This window comes from Orycteropus afer, unplaced genomic scaffold, assembly GCF_000298275.1.
Source record: "Orycteropus afer afer isolate SDZICR_OR568_19922 unplaced genomic scaffold, OryAfe1.0 scaffold00107, whole genome shotgun sequence".
Classification (NCBI taxonomy): Eukaryota; Metazoa; Chordata; class Mammalia; order Tubulidentata; family Orycteropodidae; genus Orycteropus; species Orycteropus afer.
This window is the reverse complement of record NW_006921694.1, coordinates 1439139-1448742: the sequence shown is the minus strand read 5'-3', so window position 1 is coordinate 1448742 and position 9604 is coordinate 1439139.

Sequence of the window (9604 nt, the reverse complement as noted above, 5' to 3'; positions counted from 1 at the left end):
AGGACCATTGTCTTCCAACTCTATATATGATCTTGGATACACTTCCTCTTTCATAGACATACCTAATCGTTTAGCCTGTCCACCTATCTATCCATCCATATACCCATGTTTACCTTCACTGAGAACTCGGTACTGTATATGCAAAAGGTAGAACTATTCTTTCCTCTTCAATTTTCTGAATTCCTTACTGAAGACATCTGGGTTTTTCCTTAGGAGCCAATGAAGTTTCTCAAAAGACCCATAGCTTTCTTTGAACACAGTTAAAAATTTACTGATATGGAAGAAAAAGCAGGGACTTTGTTGTCAGAGAAACTGGGTAATTTAAACCATTTTTCTCTTTTATATAATGAAATATTTGATTCATACATAGGGTTTCATAGAATGTATCAATAAGTTATATAACAAAATAACAAAATGAGTATCTATGAGTCTTCCCAATTTAACAATTAGAATGTTAACAATGTATGTAAATTCTTTCTATGACCTTACTAGTCTAATTCGTTTGCCCTCTTCCCAGAGGAATGTTTATCCCAAAATTATTTATCATTCTTCTGCTTTTCTTTGTAATTTTACCATATGTGTATATGTCAATATTTAATATTTGTTTTGCTTCATTCTTTTAAAAGTTATAAAATAGTATTATTCTGCATGAATTCTTTTGTAACTTGTTCCTTTTTCTCACTTCAGTTATGTTCTTAGATCTGTCCATGTAATTCTTCTAGCCATAGTTCATAAAGTTTTTGAGTTTTCAAATAATAGATTTATTTTTTAGGGCAGTTTTAGGTTTTCAGAAAAATTTTACAGAAAATGTAGAAAGTTCCCATATGTCCTCTGCACACTGTATGTAGTTCATATATTTTTATGTATGTGTAGCAATGCATTGTATAAACATAGCACAATTTATAAATTCTCTTGTTGATAGACATTTATGTTACTTCCAGTTTGTTGTTGCTACACACAGTGTAGGTCTTGGTTTGAATCTTGGTCCCTGCCACTTACCTTTCTGAATAATGCTGTCATTCTGAGACTTGGAATTTTGCCAAATGAAAAATATGGAGCTATAAATCTGACAAATGGATTGTTGCAAGGATTAATAAGATCATGCACATGAACTACATACATAGTTTTGTATCCTGAAACAGCCATCATATTATATTCTTCCCCTTCAGTTCATCTTGTTCCTCTCCTTAATTTCACCACACTCTGTTAGGTGAGGGGAATTTAAAAGTGTTCTTGGACTTGCCAGAAAATCCTTGGGTACACTTACAAAAGTTCCAGCTCCCAGGTAACTCCTGCACTCAGACTTAGCTTATTAGCTTACCAGTGACCACATTATTAACACCCTCCAGATGGTCTCATTCTTCCCAAGTCTTTACTTAGATGTTGCTTCCCAAAAATGTACAGATCTGGGTCAGCCATTATGCTAGGGCTGCCTTGTTCAATATGGTCGTCACTAGCACATGTAACTATTAACCACTTGAAAGATGGCTGGTCCAAACTTAAGAGTTGAAAGCCTTAGTTTGAAAAAAAGAAGGTATGTATTAGTATTTTAAATATCTCATTTAGGAGGTATTACGATTATTTGTTAAATAAGCTTTTTATTTTAGAATAGTTTTAGATTTACACAAAAGTTGCAAAGAGAGTACAAAAAGTTCCCACATATCCCATACTCAGTTTTCCATATTAACATCTTACATTACTGTGGTATAGTTGTCACCATCAGTGAACCAATATTGATACATTATTATCAATTAAATTTCATGTTTTATTTGGGTTTCCTTGGTTTTTACCTAATATCCCTTTTCTCTGCTGGTGTAGTGCCTAAGGTATTTGACTGCTAACCAGAAGGCTGGTGGTTCAAACCCACTGGCCACTCCTCAGAAGGAATATTGGGCAGTCTACTTCCATAGAGATACTACCTTGGAAACCCAAGGAGGAGTCACTGTTAGTTGAATCGACTTGATGGCAGTGAGTTTTTTTTTTTTTTTTTTAATTTTTGGTTTGTCCAGGATAGCATATTACACTTAGTATCATGTTTCCTTAGGCTTCTCTAAACTATGTTCTCAGATTTTTCTTCTTTTTGATGACCTTGACAGAGATGAGTACTGGTCAAGTACTTTTGTAGAATGTTCCTCAATTTGTGCTTAGTGATGCTTTTCTCATGATTAGACTGGTTACGAGTTTTGGGGAAGAAGATCACAAATATAAAATGCTGTTCTTACCACATGATATCAAAAGTGTATATGATCAACATGATTTTTCAGTAATAATATTTACCTTTGATCACCTGGCTAAGGTATTGTTTGTCAAGTTTCTTCACTCTCAAGTTATTATTTTATTCTGTATGCTCCTTTTTTGGAAGGAAATAACTATTTACTGTCAAATTATTACAATTATTATTATTATTTGATCTCTCTATGATCCTTTTTGGAAGGAAATAACTATGACAGCTCAAACTTAAGAGGTGAAGAAGTGTGGTACTTGTGGGAGGGATATCTACATACATTACTTGGAATTCCTCTGTAGGAGGGTTTGTTTATCCTCCCTCATTAATAATTTTTTAATGTTGAGTTTATGTTGAAGTGATAAACTTTTGGTTAAATAAAGTATACTGTTAATAATAATTTCACTTATTTCTTTGCACTTTTTAAATGTGGCTACTAAAAAAACAAAAACTCACTGCCATTGAGACCACTCTGTTTCCAATTTTTTCCATAACCTTTAACAGAAACTCAGTGTCCTTTGCACAATAACTTCTTCTTTCCCTCTCACACCCACTCTTGGTAACCACCAATAAACTTGTCTCTATGCATTTGCCTATTCTGTTGTTTGTTGTTATGTGCCGTTGAGTTGCACCTGACTCATAGTGACCCCTCCTTGGGTTTCCGAGGCAGTATCCTACAGAAGTAGATTGCCCCATCTTCCTTCCGAGGAATGGCTGGTGGGTTTGAACCACCAGCGTTCTGGTTAGCAGTCAAATACCTTAGGTACTACGCCACCAGAGCTCCCTTGCCTATTCTAGATATTTAATACAAGTGGGATCATACAATATATGTCCTTTTGTGTCTGACTTATTTCACTCAGCATAATGTTTTCAAAGGGCAGCTTGAGAGGAAAAAGTAAAGTATTATAATGAAATGTGCAAAGATCTGAAGATGAAAAATCAAAGGGAAGAACACATTTACCATTTCTCAAGCTTAACGAACTGAAGGAAAAAATCAAGACTCAAGTTGCAATTTTGAAGGATTCTATGGGCAAAATATTGAATGATGCAGAAAGCATCAAAAGAAGATGTAAGGAATACACAGAGTCATTGTACAAAAAGAATTGGTTGATGTTCAGCCATTTCAGGAGGTAGCATATGATCAAGAACCAATGATATTGAAGGAAGAGGTCCAAGTTACACTGAAAGAATTGGTGAAGAACAAGGGTCCAGGAATTGATGGAATATCCATTGAGATGTTTCAACAAATGGATGCTGCACTGGAGGCATTCTCTTATCTGTGCCAAGAAATTTGGAAGACAGCTACCTGGCCAACTAACTGGAAGAGATCCATGTTTTTGCCCATCCCAAAGAAAGGTTATCCAACAGCATATGGAAAAAAAAATTTATATCACACACAACTAAAGTCTTGTTGAAGGTAAGTAAAAAATGCTTTCAGCAATATATTGATAGGGAACTTCCAGAAATTCAAGCCAGATTCAGAAAAGGAAATGGAATGAAGTATATCATTGCTGATGTCAGATGGATCTTAACTGAAAGCAAAGACTACAGGAAATATGTTTACCTGTGTTTTATTGACTATATAAAGGCATTCAACTGTGTAGATTATGGCAGATTATGGATAACATTGCGAGGAATGGAATTCTAGAGCAGTTAATTGTGCTCATGGGGTACCTTTATGTAGACCAAGAGGCACTTGTTCGAACAGAGCAAGGGGATGCTGCATAGTTTTAAATCAGGAAAGGTGTGTGTCAGGGTTATGTCCTCTCACTATACTTACACAGTCTGTACGCTAAGCAAATGATCACAGGGCTGGATTATATGAAGAAGATCGTGGCATCAGGATAGGAGGAATTCCTAGGTTCTGAGTTTAGATTTGAATTTTGGCTCTTCTGATCTCTACTATGTCACCTTGGGAAAATTACTTGATTTTGCTATGCCTCACTTAACTTATCTGGATAATAGTGCTTATTGCTTAGGGATATTGTGAGGATTAAAAAGACCTATGCATGTAAAGCACTTAGTGCAGTGCTTTGAAAATTGTATGTGATGAATACATATTAAGCAGTTATTATCTGTATTCCCAATATTTTTTATGTTTTGCAAATGTTCCCTTCTTCCTCCGTTAGTATTTATATAATCTTTTAGAAAGTTACTTCTCAGCTGTTCTAAGAGGAACTAAGAGAGGAAGTGTTCACTCTGGTCTAGTTCTTTAAATGGCTAGAGGAAAATTCATTAGATTAGTAAGCCATGGCTGTGAGAGAACTCTCAAAGAATGTTAAAATCAGGATAATACTAGGGTGCCTGGACCCATGTTCTTTCATATAAAGTTTGTCTTTCTACTACTAACATCCTTGTGTTCCTGTTTTCTAGTGGATATTCTCTATATTGGTTTGTTTTAACTGCATGCAGACTATAATTTGGGTCTAGCACACAGAAGTGAACCTCCTCTTGCCCCTTGGAAGTGTAATTTGCCAAATGCACTCAAAATGAATGCACAGATGAAATCACAGCAGACTCCAGTTCTCTAAGCGTTGACAGGTTAGGCAGTTGCCCACAACTGACAAACTTCAAGACAGAATATATAAAAATCCTACTGCCATTGATTTGGTTCCAACTCATAGTGACCCTATAGGACAGAGTATAACTGCCCCATAGGGTTTCTAAGGCTGTCAATCTTTATGGAAGCAGACTGCCACATCTTTCTTCCATGGAGAGGCTGGTGGATTTGAACCACAGACCTTTTAGTTAATAGCTGAATGCTTTAACCACTGTACCACTAGAGCTCTTGTAGACTGTATACCCCTCTTTTATTGGTGCCTAGAACACTCTGCCTTGCCTGTCTATTCCTAGTAAATGTTTGTTAAATTAGTGCATTGATTAAGATATTTTCTGAGGTTCCTTACAAGAATTTACTACCAAGAGCCTCATTTGAACCTAGCAAATACGGACATATGAAAATATATGTACAAACTTTTACAAACATCCACCACTCATCTGTCAATTTGTGATACTGTTGTGGCTGGAATGTTGCTGTGATGCTGGAGGCTATGCTATCCATATTTTAAATACCAGCAGGGTCACCTGTGGTAGACAGGATTCAGTGGAACTTCCAGACTAAGACAGACTGGGAAAAGGATTGGGCCATCCACTTCTGAAAAAATTGGCCACTGGAAACCTTATGAATTGCAGTGAAACACTGTCTGATAAAGTGCCAGAAGATGAAAGGGAAGGCACTCGAAATACGACTAGGGAAGAGCTGCCTCCTTCAAGTAGAGTTGACCTTAATGACGTGGATGAAGTGAAGCTTTGGGGACCTCCATTTGCTGATGTGGCACAACTCAGAATGAGAAGAAACAGCTACAAACATCCATTAATAATCAGAACATGGAATGTACAAAGTATGAATCTAGGAAAATGGGAAGTTGTCAAAAATGAAATGGAACAGATAGAGATTGATATCCTAAGCATTAGTGAGCTGAAATGGACTGGTATTGGCCATTTTGAATCAGACAAATCATATGATCTACTATGCCAAGAATGACAAATTGAAGAGGAATGGCATTGCATTAATCATCACAAAGAACTGTCACGATCTGTCCTGAAGTACAGTGCTGTCTGTGATAGGATAATATCCATATGCCCGCAAGAAAGACCAGTTAATACTACTATTATTCTAAGTTACACATAAACCACTAAAGCCAAAGATGAAGAAATTGAAGATTTTTTTCCAACTTCTGCAGTCTGAAATTGACCAAACATGCAATCATGATGTACTGATTATTACTGGTGATTGGAATGCGAAAGTTGGAAACAAAGAAGCATCATCAGTAGTTGGGAAATATGGCCTTGGTGACAGAAATGACGCCAGAGACAGCATGATAGAATTTTGCAGGACCAATGACTTATCCATTGAAAATACCTTTTTTCAACAACATAAAAGGCAGCTATATATGTGGTCCTCACTAGATAGAATACATAGGAATCAGATCAACTGCATCTGTGGAAAGAGGCAATGGAGATGCTCAATATCATCAGTCAAAATAAGGCCAGGAGCTGATTGTAGAACAGAGCATCAGTTGCTCACATGCAAGTTCAAGCTGAAGCTGAAGAAAATGAACAGGAAGTCTACAAGAGCCAAAAGATGACCTTGTATATATCACACCTGAAGCTATTTATTTATTTAATTTTGTTTTAGGTGCAAGTTTACAGAGCAGAGTTTGTTTTACATTCAACATTACATGTACATTTAGTTTCACTCCCCATTTACCATCCCCAACCCTAAGCCAGTCTCTGCCTCTCCCTGCCCAGTAACCCTCCCTCCACCTATGCCCCTCACAGTTATGCACTCCTGTGTGTCCTGCATATCCTCTGTGTGAATGTTGCCCCTCTGATGCTCCTTGGTTGATTGCTCCAAGGGATGCATTTCCATAGAGTATGTGGGTGTGTCACCTTGTATTGAGTGCTCTGTGTGTACATCTTGTTTACTGTTGGGCCAAGAGCCAGCACCTGGGAGTGAGTTTTATTCCAGGCCCAGAATATATCCTGTTGTTGTTGTTGTTACATGCCGTCGAGTCAGACCTGACTCATAGCGACCCCTCCTTGGGTTTCCGAGGCAGTATCACTATGGAAGTAGATTGCCCCATATTCCTTCTGAGGAGTGGCTGGTGGATTTGAACCACCAGCCTTCTGGTTAGCAGTCAAGTGCCTTAGGCACTATGCTACCAGAGCTCCCTAGAATATATCCTAGGGCCATAGTATTGGGGGTCTCACCAGACTCCATTTGACCAGTAATTCTGGTCATTATTGAATTTTTGGATTTTGTTCCACGTTTTCCTCCTGCTCTATCCAGAATCTCCACATTTGCTCCTTTCCTGAGTGGTTGGTAGCTGGGCACCATCTAGTTCTTCTGGTCCTGAGGGCCATCATGTCCTAGGGCTGATTGCTTCCAAATGCCCTCCCCCTCCCCCCCACTTTTCTTTGCTTCCGAAGATAGGAGACCATTAGCTGCATCCTAGATGGCCACTTGAAAGCTTTTAAGACCCCAGTCACTACTCATCAATGTAGGATGAGGAATAAGACTTTTATGTGTATTTTGTTGTGCCAGTTGAGTCTGGTGTCCCCCAGTACTATGGTCCTGAGTCGGTAGATCCATTGGATCTCTCTCCCACAATGTCTGGGTGTCTGTGAGGGATTACTCTATGTCTGTCTTCTGTTGTTTCTGTAAGGACTGTAGGTATTTTGTATCACTGGTATCTGTGCAAGATTAGCCTCCACTGAATCTATCCTTGGTCTAGAGTATATTCCTGTTCACTGACCCCCATCTGATCTTCTTAGATATTTATGTGTTTATCTGTAGCCTGGTATTTGGTGCTCATGATAATGCAGTATAGTGGATATACTGGTTGGTATTATCATCGGTCATCTATCTCTTATTTGCACAATTCGGTGTCCTCCCTTTTCCTAATGTTATCATGGTGGGCACAGACTCTTTCTATACATCCCTCCCTTTAGTGTGTGGGCCCCAACTAGCCCAAAATTAATCCCTCCCCATCCCTTCCCATCCCGGTTACCTACAAAGTGAGTTCCCTTTCTTAAGCAAACACTCCTTTGTCTTTTTACAGTAATGGACTCACAGTATTTGTCCTTCTGCGATTGACTTATTTCATTCAGCATAATGTCTTCCAGGCTTATCCATGTTGTGAGATGATTTCATATCCTTCATTGTTCTTTAATGTAGCATGGTATTCCATTTTGTGAATGTACCATAATTTGGTTATCCATTGATCCATTGATGGGCATTTAGGTTGTTTCCATCTCTTTGCTATAGTGAATTGTGCTGCGATAAACATAAGTGTGCATATGTCTGTTCATGCGCTGCCTCTCACCTCTTTAGGATATATTCCCAGTAATGGAATTACTGGGTCAAATAGCATTTCTATTTTCAGTTTTTAAGGAAACACCATACTGTTTGCCACAATGGTTGTACCATTTTACAACCCCACCTGCAGTGCACAAGAGTTCCAACTCTCAGCAATGTCACCAGCATTTGTTATTTTTTGTCCTATTGAACTTTGCTATTATTGCTGGGGTGAGATGATATCTCTTCATTGTTTTGATTTGCATCTCTCTAATGACTAATGATTGAGAGCAATTCCTCATGTGTTTGTTGGCCGCCAGCATATCATCTTTAGTGAAGTGTTTGTTCAAGTCTTTTGCCCATTTGTGAATTGGGTTGTTTGTCTTTTTGGTGTCGAGGTGTTGAAGTTTCCTTTAGATTTTGGAGATAAGTCCTTTAGGTTCTCTTTTTACCCTTCTGACAAAGTCTTTCGATGCACATAAGAATTTAATTTTTAAAAGGTCCCAGTCATCTAGTTTCTCTTCTACCTCCTGTGCATTCTGGGTTATGTTTGATCATCTATTTATGCCATAAATTAGGGCTCCTAGATTTGCCCCTGTTTTATCTTTTATTAATTTTATAGTTTTGGGTTTTACATTTAAGTCTTTGATTCAGCTTGAGTTTGTTTTTGTGTATGGGGTGAGTATGGGTCTTGTTTCATGTTTCTGCAAGTGGATATCCAGTTTTGCCAGCACTATTTGTTAAAGAGGTTGTCTCTTCCCCATTTAATGGGTTTTGTCAAAGATCAGGTGTCATAGATGGATGGGTCTATTTCTGGACTTTCGATTCTGTTCCATTAGTCTATCTGTCTATTATTGTACCAATATCCCACCTGAATTTAGAGACTATCTGAAGAATAGATTTGATGCACTGAACATCAGTAACTGAAATCCAGACGAGTTGTGGGATGAGATCAAGAATATCACACATGAAGAAAACAAAAGGTCATTAAAAAGACAGGAAAAGAAGAAAAGACCAAAATGGATATGAGAAGAGACTCTGAAACTTGCTCTTGAATAGAGAGTAGCTAAAGTGAATGGAAGAAACAATGAAATAAAAGAGCTGGACAGATTTCAAAGAACAGCTCAAGAAGACAAAGTAAAGTATTACGATGAAATATGCAAAAATATGGAGTTAGAAAACCAAACAGGAAGAACATGCTCTGCATTTCTCAAGCTGAAAGAAGTAAAGAAAAAATTCAACCCTTGAGTTGCAATATTGAAGGATTCTATGGGCATAACATCGAATGATGCAGGAAACATCAAAAGAAGATGGAAGGAATACACAGTCACTGTACCAAAAATAATTGGTCAGTGTTCAGCTGTTTCAGGAGGTGGCATATAATCAAGAACAAATAGTATTGAAGGAAGAAGGCCAAGCTGCACTGAAGGAATTGGCAAAAAACAATGCTCCAGCTTATAGTCAGCTGATCTTTGACAAAGGCCCAAAATCCATTAAATGGGGAAGAGAATGTTTGTTTA